Here is a 13193-nt window from a genome sequence, read left to right on the forward strand (position 1 = left end):
GAGGGAACAGCAGTAAAGCATCTACATGGCAACCCCCCACCTTATCCACGGAGGATGTGTTCTGAGACCCTCAATGGATGCCTGAAACCGCAGATCGTACAAAATCCTATATGTACTGTTTTTTCCTATACTTACATACCTGTGATAAAGTTTATTTTATAAATTAGGCACAGTAAGAGATTAACAACAATAAGTGATAAAATAGAGCAATTATAACAATATGCTGAATAAAAGTATATGAATGTGGTCTTTCTCTTTCTCAAGACATCTTTCCTGTAGCGTACTTACCCATCTTCTTGTGATGATGCTGTGAGATGATAATTGCCCACATGGTAAGAGAAGTGAGGTGACTGTCCTGGCGTTGTGACGTGGACGCTGTGACGTGGTCGCTCTGACGTAACGTTCGGCGACCATTGACGTTCTGACTTCTGATGATTGGTCAGAAGGAGGAGCCGCTGCTCTGGGACCACGGTTGACGGTGGGTAACTGAAACCTCTGAAAGCAAAACCAAAACTGCAGATAAGAAGGAACTGCTGCTATTGTGTGCCTAGCATCATGCTCGGAGCCTTCGCGGGTGTGGAAGAAATAAAGTCAGACACTTCCACACCTGACCGTCGGCACTTCATCTCCCGTGGCCGCCATGCACAGGTAAGCAATGAGACATACCGCTGATGATTCTTGGTTTTTGTTTTTGTTTTTTTAAGCTTTTATTTATTTATTTGACAGAGACAGAGAGAGAGCCAGCGAGAGAGGGAACACAAGCAGGGGGAGTGGGAGACGAGAAGCAGGCTTCCTGCAGAGCAGGGAGCCCAACTTGGGGCTCGATCCCAGAACCCTAGGTTCATGACCTGAGCCGAAGGCAGATGCTCAATGACTGGGCCACCCAGGCGCCCCTTGGGTTGTTTTTTTTGTTTTGTTTTGTTCTTTATCAGTGCTGTTTTTGCTCACAAAAATCTCCTGCAGCTTATCACATTCAGTCAAGCCAGGGAATATCACTGCTTCATTCACCTCTGTGTCCCCAGCACCTGCCTGATGGGTGCTCAAATATATGTTGAATAATAAATTGATAAGTAAAACAACCATAAATATCCAAGTAAAGACTTGCAGTGAGGAGTCACATAATCAGGTGGAGAATTTAAAAGCGATCTGGGTGAAGAGCAAGTTGTTGAGTCTGTCCGGATTTCGCAGTTTGAATTAATTTCTGAGTGTGGTGTTGGTACAGGCTGAAGACAATACTGGTACCTTTAACTTAACTTCATTCTCCACTGCCTTTGTGATAGTCTTCAAACTATTTGTTTGCCAATTATTCAAATTCTTCCCATTTGTGAATATGTCACGTGACTATTTCTAGCTGGTGAGTTTAAGTGGACGTGATACATGTCATTTTTGAGTAGAGCAGTTAGCTGGTAAGGTAAGACCCTCCAGAGCTCTATGTTTTCTTTAGCCACAGTTACTGACAGTGTTTTCCGTAGCGACTAATCTATCAACCTAGGCCCCCAAGCAGACATTGGCAAGTAGAATGGAGGTCCCAGCTGACTTTCAATGACATGTAAAATGAGCTAGAAACAAATCTTTGTTGTTCTAAAGCTCGGAGATGTGGGTGGTGGTTTACTGTAAGATAATGTAGCCTATCTTGATGGATATACTTCCCACCTGAAGTACATAAGTAGGACTGCCCCAAGTTTTCCCCGGTCTTCATCCTTGTTCTTTGTGTTCCCCTTACCTGATTTATTCTTTCCTTTCTTCCCACTTACTGAAATCCTAACCCTTCTTTAAAGACCCAACTTGAGAGAGTCCTACTTCCTTCAAAACTTTCCGTGACCATTTCAGTACTCAGAGCTGAGTCCTTCCTCTGAGTTCCTGAAGTCCTGTTTATAAGTGCTATTTGTTTCTTATCTATTGCTTTGCATGATAATTTTTTAAATGAGCACATATGTCCCCATTGAAATACAAAACTCTTGAAACCATCAGATGTCATGTTTATCATTCGTTGAATCACTCAAACCCCTCTTAATTTGAATGGATTACCCACAGCATTAATGTGTTCATTTATTCAGTCTGCCAATAGATATTTAATAAGTGCCTACTATGTGCGTGGAAGAGACTGGTTAGTTGTTAAACCTTTTTGCTTTTCCTCCTGTGCACATAGCTAGACCACATCTCTCAGTCTCTCTTATAGTTACATATAATCATGTGACTGAGTTTGGGCCAATGAAGTTGGGGTAGAATGATGTTGAGTGAGTTGTCTCTTGATATATTAAAGTCTCTTGCTCTGACTATCTTTTACTTTCTTTATTGATTCTGGGACATGCTTAGAATTGACATGTTAATGATAGCAGAGCCTCCATCAGCATGACTCCCTGAATGACTATATGGGAAAGAGCTACCATCTGTCCCATCGATCTACTATTTGGAATTTGAGTGAATAAAACTTCCATTGTTGTAAACCATTGATAATCAGGATTTTATCTGTTATAGCTGCTAGCATTATCTTAACAAAGAGATTTGAGAGTGAGGGATTATCTTTTTTTTTTTAGATTTCATTTTTTTTTTTTTTGAAGAGATAGAGACGGCCAGCGAGAGAGGGAACACAAGCAGGGGGAGTGGGAGAGGAAGCAGGCTCATAGCGGAGGAGCCTGGTGTGGGGCTCGATCCCACAATGCCGGGATCACGCCCTGAGCCGAAGACAGACGCTTAACGACTGTGCCACCCAGGCGCCCCAGTCATTTTAACACCACAGTCAGGATGTTCTTATTGAGAAGGTAATATCTGAGCAGACTTGTAAGAGCAGATGGTGGGAGCCCTGTGGATACATGGAGAAAGAATGGTCTAGGCAGAAAAAACAATGTGTGCAAATGCCCCTGTGTTTCCCTGGCATGGTCAAAAGTTAGCAATTACCTCCATGTGACTGGAGCAAAGAGTGGTGGATGAAGTAAATGAGAGGGAAGGTATTGCCAGGTTTTTGAGGGCTTGAGTGCCCTAAGATACTATTCTAGGCAATCGACCTAGTCTTGTACCTCAAATGCCCATTATCTTCTTTTTCCCAAGCCCATGTTAAATTATATAACTGCTCTTGAATATCTTATCTTGAAGTAACTGTAATATAAATGAAATATCCTGATTATAATCCTCCATACCACACGTTTAAACTTCAAACTCTGTCTTAATATTCCTTTGCAGGTATTGCAAAATTCATGTGCCCCATGTAGGTTCAGAAGAAAGAGTTCATGCAGCTTGCCAATCCTGATAAATCCGGCCACAAACACAACTAAATCATGACTTTTTCTACAAGAGCACAGAACTTAAAATCAGTCCATACTTCATACAAACTCATAGGATGCTAGTGACTGCTGTCAGCTACCAGTGCAACGGGAGGTCAACCTGAGATGTCTCAATATTTTATTCCACTCTGGAATTTGTTCCAACAGTTGTCTCTCCAGGTGAGCTTCAGGTCAAAAAGATAACTAAATAGCTTTTCTTTCATTCTCTAAATATAATTAAGTCATGAGGTTTTCTAGACATGGCTATTAGTATGTCATTTTCTCTTACCTTAATATCTGAATAGCATTAAGTTTAAATGGTTTCTTTTACTATAGTTAGTAAATGACCAGTAGTAGAAAAATGAATGAGCAAATGCCAGAGAGGTAATTTATAAAAGGAAAAAGTAAAATGCCTAGTGGATATGTGGAAAATATTTAACTAACCCAGAAATAAAAATTGCATGGGTATACCATTTTTTAGAATTTATCGAATTGGTAAAGTTTTAATAAAATAAATCGTAATGATCCTTTTCTACAAACATAGAGGAAAACTTGTTTTATCATACATTAGTGGGATGATGTAAGCTAGAAAAAAAGAGAACAATTTTGCAATATATGTTGGAATCCTTAAAAATTTATGTATTTCCTAGCTCTGCCCATGAAAGGGTCTAAGATTAGTAATACCATAGTGGCAACAAACACACACGGTCCCCAGATCTTGGTTACTGAATACAATTCTCCAGTTAAAGGAATCAAGAGAAATGATTGATTACAGGGCTGGGTGTGGAAAATACCAAATAAGAACCCTGGGACATCTTGTAGTGCCAGAAGTAAGGAAGGATAAACAAAAAACATAGGAGCCAGACAGAGAAAGACAAATACTCCATGGTATCACTTACACGTAGAATCTAGGGGGAAAAAAAGTCAAATTCATAGAAACAGAGAGTAGATTGGTGGTTGCTGGGGGCTAGAGGGTGAAATAGGAAGAGGTTGGTAAAAGAGTAAACTTTCAGTTATAAGTTGAAAGAGGTCTGAGGATCTAATTTATGGCATGGTGACAATAGTTGATAATATTGTATTATATAATTGAAATTTGCTAAGAGAATAAATCCTAAGTGTTTTTACCCCCTTCCTCTAAAAAAGCTATTAAATGAGCTGATAGATGTGTTCATTAACTTGGTAGGAATCCTTTCATTATATATATGCCTATCAAATCATCATGCTGTACATGTTAAATATATTATTATTTTACTGGTGAATTATACCTCAGTAAAGCTGGAAAAACATAGAAGCCAATCTGAAAGAGTTGGCCAAAGCTAGAATACTATAAGGAAGAAATAAATAAATGTTGTATTGAATTATAATCCAAAGAACAAAACAAATGTCCATGAATCCATACAGATGTAAATCAATCAGTCAATCAGTCAATGGGGGAGAGGAAATCTTTCTTACAGGACAATTCCAAAGAATTTATGGAGGTACTATTCCCTTTGGGAGGTAGAGCTTAATGTCCCTTCCCTTGAGTGCTGACTGGACTTTGTGATTTGCTTGCAAAGAATGAAGTATGGAAAAGGAAATATAGTAACTTTACAGTGGAGACATCTGGCAGACACCACTCTTACCAAGTGGTCAAGGTTAACATCACCAGTAATAAATCATGATGATATCACATACCCTCTGATAGGATGCAATGAGAAGGGCTCCTCACCTCTCTGGTATTGTTCCCTGAAACTCATAACCCCACTCATGAGCATGAGAAAACCCCAAATGAGGGACATTCGACAAAATACTTCACAAATACCCTTCAAAAATATCAAGGTCTTGTAAAGCAAGGAAAACCTAAATGTCACAGAACTGAGGAGACAAAGGAGACATGATGACTAAAGGTAATATAGGATCTTGTACTGGCTCCTGGAACAGAAAAGGACTTTATTGGAAGAACTGGTGCAATCTAAGTAAAGTCTAAGGTTTAGTAAAAATAATGATAATAACAATAAACCAAATCACAAAAAAATCCTTTGTGCAAACAGTATCGTTCATCGGTGTTTATGCTGTGGAAACAATTATGACATGTGTCAGTGGCTCTCGAAGTTTAGCCTACAACAGACTCACCTGGAGGGACAGCTCTAACCAGATTGCGGGGCCCCTCTCCCAGAACCTCATTCAGTATGTCTGGAGGGTGGAGGGAAGTGGGAGTGTTGGTCTTGCAACTCGTTCCCAGGTGCTGCTGCTGCCCTGGTGTGGAAACCACACATTGACAACACTGACATCTGCAGATGCTTCCTACAAGGGTGTTTACTGTAATTATCTCTTGGATTATATAATTTTTGTTTTATTATCTTTTCATTAGTGTCTTCAAATCTTTAAAAATGTTCTTAGATGTTTCAAATGTTTCCGTAATATGTATGTGTTGCTTTTGTAATAAGAGAAAACCATAGTTTTAAGTTAAAAATGTAGCTCTTTTTCACATGAGATTCTTAGTCCTGAAATGAGATTTTTGCATTCTTGAGGGCAGATTGATGCACAAGAGATGCTATTGGTGGCTGCTTTTAAAAGATTAATATTCAATTTATTAAAGTGAAAAATTGAAAAACTTCATTTTCCCTTAAGCTTTTAAGTTCAATCTAAAAATAGTATTATTATAGTTATAAATCTAGTAACATTTAACAATCGCTTCCAAGGAAACTTTGATTAATATTTTTATATTCTCCTAAATATTCTGTCCCATTAACAAACTTGGCTAAACTCTCCTAAAATGTTTTAAACTTCATTTATAAATGTAACATAATAGATTCTATTTTCACATATTTTAAATAAATGTTCAGCAAGCAAAACTTTCCCATCTACTTTGACGTTGCATGTAAATCTATTAAATTATACTTTAAAAATATAGAGAATCTAAGTTCTTCAAAAATGTTCTAATGTTATTTATAAACTAAGCCAAAAACTTATACTGTTTAACTTAAAATCCAAGTCTAAAATAATGACTCAGTTATATGTGTTACATTTTACTTGTAAGACTAATCTTTCAGAATTTCAAAATGTCAAATTTAAAAAAATATGACAATTATTTTAAATGCCAAAAACCCAAGATTATTCCTAACCCTAAAAACTGAAAATAAATCATCAGTTCTTTGGGTCTAATTTACTTCTTCCTGTAAGTACTGTTATGGGCTGGATTATATTACCTTCAAATTTATATATTGATGTTATAACCTTCAGTACCTCAGAATGTGATCTCATTTGGAGACAGAGTCTTTACAGAGTTGACTAAGTTAAAATGGGTCTGGGGTGGGGGTAATACCATAAGAAGGCAGAGAGGAGACCACGCTGACTGTTTCACAAGTTAGGGAGAGCTGATAAAATGAAAGCTAATAACTGAAAGGAAACAGTATGAGGACGTAAAAATAACTTAACTCCTCACTTGGAAGACAGACTGTGTTAGTAGGGAAACACCCTAGAGAAGTTATACATTCATCCTTTCTCACCATTAGAAACACATTCGCTTGGTCTAGCAGAGTCCACTGTTAGCCAATTCACAACGCTTGAGTAAGACAGACAAGACACAGTTTCTCTGGTCTTCAGCTGCCATACTTATAAAATGAGGACAATAATTGTAGCAAACACCGTGCATCTTTGCACCCCACTCCCATCTTTTGGGAACTCACTATTCCCCCAGGACTTCAGAAGGCAGGCACCTTCAGCTTTCTGCCTGAGGGCTTTCTGTGGCCACCCAACTATAAAACCCAGGGAGTTAACTGCTTCCAGGAACAGCTTTCAACTATTAACGGAAGTTAGTGGGTAGATACCCCTGCTAGTTCAACCCAACTCAGCTGTCTCCCAGAAATGCCCATGGATTGGATCCCAGTTACCTCCAGTGGTAATTTGCTCATCAATATGCCTTTTACTGGTTTCACTTCCCCACTTCCCTAAGGATCCTGCCTAGAATTACCTCCCAAAGAAACTCTGCACTCAAGTTCTTGATATGAGGTCTATATCTGTGAGAACCCAATCTAAGACAGTAAAGTACAATTTACGAGATTATGTCAGAAGAGAGAAAACTAAACTTGGATATTTGGGGGGAGTTGAGGAGGCAGTCTTCTATTGTGTAGCGGAAAGAACAGTGAACTTGGAGTCAGAAAACTTGGATAGTCACCCTGACTCTATCCCATGTTAAATGGTAAACTTTGAAAAATGGAGGTAATAAGTGATAACGAAATGAGATTATCCATGCCAAAATGTCTAGTACTAGTAGGTACTCAAGAAGTACTAATCCTCCTTCTCTTTGTTCTTATCTTCATGTTATTAATACAGAGTTGGAAAGACAGTGAGATGTCATAGATAAAAGCTTTGTGTCAGACTGGCTTTAATCTGACTCCAATGAGCATATGATCTTGCGCCAGGTACTCAATAAAAGAAATAGTAGCTTTTTCTCTCTTCCACAACTAGGAGTATAAAAAGCCTTTGTCTTAAAAAAGATGGGGGAGGATTAATCCTCACTAACAGATGCCCTAAATATTTATGATATAATCAAAACTACAATCTGGAATTTAAACATGACTCCCACTCATCTCCAATTAAAAGCTACTTTAAAATTGTGGGATATGTAAAGTATTGGAACATAAATTCATTGCAATCTGTTAGTGTGAATTTGAATGTTAGCCACCATAGATCATTCTTCTGAAACAGATTTGTCAAGACTTGTATCTCAGTGGTCAATCAACTATACTTGATAATGTTGAACTGGCCCTAGCCATATTGTACATGCAAACATTCACACACACGTACTTGTTTACTGATTTAACATGTATGTGACTTTCTCAGACAGTTTTTGTTGGTCACTTTAGCCCCCAAAATTCAAAGAACTTTGCCCAATTAACCAGAACTTAATTATTATTATTATTATTATTATTATTATTATTTACTGGATTTTTTCAGAATAGCCTTTTTTTTTTTTAAATCACTCAGTGCTCATCACAGCAAGTGTGCTCCTTAATCCCCATCACTGATTTCATCCTTCCCTCCTGCTCCTGTCCCCTCTGGTAACTATCAGTCTGACAGAATTATTATTAATGCTGAGTTTTAAAATAGTCCATTCACTGAGATTAGCAGTGTGTTCATAACAAAGAAACATCATTTATTTTACCTATTTAAGCCAATCTTAATATGGATCTAAAATTTAAATCCTTAACTTTGTTTGCCATACTCTCCATTAAGAGATGGGCTTTGTCTGGGTGTTGTGCGTAAACGATGAATCATGGAGCACTACATTGGGAACTAATGAAGTACTGTATGGTGACTAACAGAACAGAATAATAAGAAAAGAGAGAGTGAGATGGGCTTTGAGAACACCAAAACCTTAATGTGATAGTGATCTCTATGAATTCAATCTTGAGGCATCACCTGCACACTGAAAATGAAAATAAACAATAAAAAAGCACTTACTCTATGTTATTGTATTAAGTACTTTACGTACAATATACCATTATGTTCTCATAAGCAATGTATAGTAGGAGGTCATCCCCTTTTTTTAGTTGAGGAAACGGAGCCTTAGGGAAGAGAAATAATTTGATGATGGCCTTAGGCTAGTATGTGTTTGAATGAGGATTTGAAATCGATGCCTGACTTCAAAATGTGTGCTTAACTAATAGGCTGTAATGATTCATGACTACACAAAATGTTGCCTGAAATTGCAAGGGCCTCACAATCTTCTTATCTTTTGTCTGAGTCCATGAACTCTGGGTCAAGGACTCTTTATTATGGTTTCTGCCACCTGTTTAAGCCTCCAGCTTCTTACCTTCCCCAGAGTTTTATCCCTTCATTAAAAATCGCTGATCCCTTTCATCAACAAACCTGAGATGGCCTTGTTCAGTTTGACAGAAAAGACTCTGGATAAGGACCTAGTCCCCTTTCCATTCCAGCTTCATTCCCTTATTATCCTTCTTCTCTCCACTTCACACCTACACAATCAACCAAACAGAACTTCTTGCCATTCCCACTGTGTTCATTTCCTAAACTTGTCTTTAAAAAGTACTACAAACCAGGTAACAAAAAGCAGAAATGAATTGTCTCACAGTTCTGCTGGAAGTCTGAGACCCAGAAACTAGCAGCATGGTCACAACTCTGAGGGTCATGAGGGAGAATCTGACCCAGTCCACTTCCCGAGCTTCTGTGGTTGCTGGCGATCCTGGGTGTGCCTTGGCTTCTGCTGGACCTCCCTGAGCTCTGGCTGCATCCCCACAGTGTTCTCCCTGTGTGATTGTTTTGTCCAAATTTCCCCATTATATGATGTCTACCCTGCTCCAGTATAATCTCATCCTAAATTAACTAATTACATCTGCAATGACCCTCTTTCCAGTTATGGTCACTTTCTGTGGTGCTGAGGCTAGGACTTCAACATATGAATTTTAGGGGGACACAGTTCAACCTATACCACTTCCCAATATGCCAAGTGTTTCTGTGCTTTCAACCCCAGAGAAAGCTGTTCTAGACTCTTCTTCCCCTAACTCTTTATAGTGAATTCTCAACCTTTAAGCTATGTGAAATGTAAATTATTTTATGAAGATTAACTGCCCCACATAATTGGTTGTCCTCAAACCTAGAGGATGTACTTCCTGTTGTGTACAGCCCCCCTTACATGTGGGATTGTTATTTATCTGTCTCTTTTGAAACAGTAAGCGCTTCAAGGGCCGTATTCATGTCTTAATTTACTTTGTCTCTCCAGCGCTATTATATTGTCTGGTACATAGCAAGTGTGGAGTAACTGTTGTTAATTGAGTGAATAAGGCTAACATTCTCCTGTATTCTGTTATAGTCTTCCTAATTTTCTAGCAAGAAAGAGCCATACTGAAGCTATTAATCTTGCAAAACATGAGGCTTTCTGTTAAAGGATTTTGCTATTGAAAACTTTTGTTTTCCTAATAAAATAAAAGAAAGAGCTAACATGATTTTACTGATAGAACTGGTTGGTGGCACTTTTTTTTTATTAATAATACTTTTTATTATATTATGTTAGTCACCATACATTACATCCCTAGTTTTTGATGTAAAGCTCGATGATTCATTACTTGCGTGTAACACCCAGTGCTCCATGCAATACGTGCCCTCCTTACTACCCATCATCAGCCTATCCCATTCCCCCACCCCTCTCCCCTCTGAAGCCCTCAGTTTGTTTCCCAGAGTCCGTAGTCTCTCTATGGTTCATTCCCCCTTCTGTTTACCCCCTTTCTTCTTCTCTTTCTTCTCCTACCGATCTTCCTACTTCTTATGTTCCATAAATGAGTGAAACCATATGATAATTGTGTTCAGTGTCTAAAATTTACCAAGTATTGACTTTATGCTATCTCCTACTTTCTGGCTAGTGTTTCGCCATTGCAGAGGTCAACTAGATGCTTGTGCAGCAGTCTGCAGGTTCATGCACACTCTTGACAATTTCTAAACAGGCTTGGTATCAGGCATGACAAGCCGTGGATTTTCCTTGTTACTTTCCTAAGGCCTGCCATCTCCATATATGTGCCCTGCTTGTTGTGTTTCCACAGACTCATACCAGTGGGAATTGGAAAGCAAACCTAGCTGAGTACCTCTTCAGGGGTGACACTGTAATGATAAATACGTAAGAGTCTACCGAGCAGAATCTCTGACGGAAATACATGGGCCAATGCAGTTCTGCTATCTCTCAGTCCTACTAGGATGCAAGCCACTTAGCAGTCACAAATGACTTCACCATAATGCAGTCAGCATTCCCAGAGTAGTGTGTTTCCACTCCTGTCAAGAAATGTGCTATGAAGGATAAATTAGCTGCTACAAGGTGGAGAACAGAAATAGCTCCTCAAACACTTTCGTTAAGCACTTGTTTAGAACCTTTACCTTGCCTGTCTCTGTCACGGGCAGCTGTTTTATTTGCTGACTTTAATACTGATGATTTGCATTCACAGAATAAGAGCTCCGAATTACTTTACAAATATTCTCATTAAAATTTAGACTGCTGTTGTGGAATAAACATGGTTGATTTCATTTTATTCATTTTTGGGGGGTGGGATCCTGAGTCTTTGAGTTTGATTTACCTACAAAATACAGTGATTTAATAGTACACAAGATCGATAAAATGACTACAAAGTAATGCAGTTTATTTTCTTAATGAAAACTGTAGAAATTCTATATCGTGATCTAAAATATAAGTTATTCCGATGCTGCTGCCACTCTCAGAACTGAGATCTGGACAGCCTAAGTGGTAGAAAAATAGAAATTTTGATTTCCAAGTTTCTTTTCAAAAATAGCCAAAAAGCTTCCAGAGTCACATCTAGTGAATACAGTGGGAAAAAAAAAGCCCCTGCCCAACAGAAGTTGGAGTAAAAAAATAAAAAGGTGATTTATTTTCATGTATGCCTTGTAATTTGGCTTTCTGAAAATTTCCATTTTTCCAAAAATGTTTTCAAATATAACAGCATCACTGAAAAAAGTATATAGCCTCTTAAGAGATACATGTGTTAGTCAGTATTTGAATATGTAGGTTTGAGTACATTTTCTCGCCCCCCCCAAGTTTATTGAGATATAGTTGACATATAACGTTGTGTAAGTTTAAGGAGTACAGGTGATAATTTGTTAACACATATATATTGTGAAATGATCACCACAATAAGACTAGTTAATATATCTATTATTTATTATACATCACATAGCTACCATTTTTTGTAGTAAAAACATTTAATATCTACTTTCTTAGCATCTTTCAAGTATGTCATACAGTAGTGTTAACTGTAGTTGCCGGACTGTACATAAATCCCCAGAACCTATAACTGGAAGTATATACCCTTTGACCAACATCTCCCCTTCACCCCTCAGCCCCTGTAAACCACCATCCTACTCCTTGTTTCTGAGTTTAGCTTTTTTTTAGAGTCCACATATAAGTGAGATAATACACTATTTGTCTTTCTCTGACTGACTTATTTTACTTAGAAATAGCCTTAAGGTCCATCCATGTTGTTGCATATGGCAGGATTTACTTCTTTCTTATGGGTGGACAGCATTCCACGTGTATCTATACCCTACTTTCTTTATCCATTCATCTGTGGATAGACACTTAGGTCGTTTCCATGTCTTGGCTATCGTGAATAATATTGCAGTGAACATAGGGGTGCAGATATCTCTTCAAGACAGTGATTGTATTTCCTTCAGAGGTTGGGTATGTTTTCTCTTAACAGTCCCCAGCCCTTGACCTCCACCTCATGCTGCTACCACCAGTGATTTTGTCCTAACTCTTCCCATACCCATGAAAGGCTGTGTATATCCATCTGAGTGTTCTGCACTTTGAGAAGACAGTACATTTTCTGCTTAATTTAATTAACTACTTTTTTCTTATATCACGCTTCGGCATGGTTATCTATTATGGACTCAGAGCCGGATCAAGGACTGGGCCAACCGTGCAGATGTCCAAAATGCCAATCTGGTGGAGCAACAGATATTACTAGAGTGATTGAATGTTTCTGAAAATGAAAGAAGATTGGGAAAATTGTAATCATCCAAATTCTTCTTCATACTCTACTAATAATAGCAAATGTTCATTTGCAGTTCAACCTGTGCCAGGCACTGTTCTAAATGTACTAAGTTTGTTAACTTCTCTAAATCTCACAGTAACCCTATGATGTAGGTAGTAGTATTATTATTCCTGCTTTACAGATTTGGAAATTAAGGGACAGAGAAGTTAAATAATTGTCCAAAGTCACACAGCTAGGAAGTGGAAGAGCCTCTATCTTGTATGGAGAAACTGTGGATATTAGATGATCCCTACTTTTCTAAGAGGTTCAGAAACCTTTTAGAAAAGGGGTTAAGACCCCCCTGGGGTCATGGTTCAGAAACAAGATGTTTATTTAACTTACTAGGAACGTTCAGCGCAGAGAAAGGTAGGGGCTTTTGTCTGGCCGAGGGTGTGTATAC

At 38.3% G+C, this 13193-nt stretch overlaps 1 protein-coding gene across 1 annotated transcript in view; it reads right to left on the bottom strand.

Moving 5' to 3' along the window:
* Nucleotides 1–13193, bottom strand: part of POFUT3 (protein O-fucosyltransferase 3) — a 469410-nt gene that overhangs the window by 26136 nt on the left and 430081 nt on the right. The window contains exon 9 of the transcript XR_015721965.1: nucleotides 289–495. The gene's annotated coding sequence lies outside the window, so the exon portion shown is untranslated. The remainder of the gene's footprint in view (nucleotides 1–288; nucleotides 496–13193) is intronic.

Source organism: Ursus americanus, chromosome 27 (genome assembly GCF_024610735.1).
Source record: "Ursus americanus isolate L20-20 chromosome 27, mUrsAme1.1.p, whole genome shotgun sequence".
NCBI classification, from domain to species: domain Eukaryota; kingdom Metazoa; phylum Chordata; class Mammalia; order Carnivora; family Ursidae; genus Ursus; species Ursus americanus.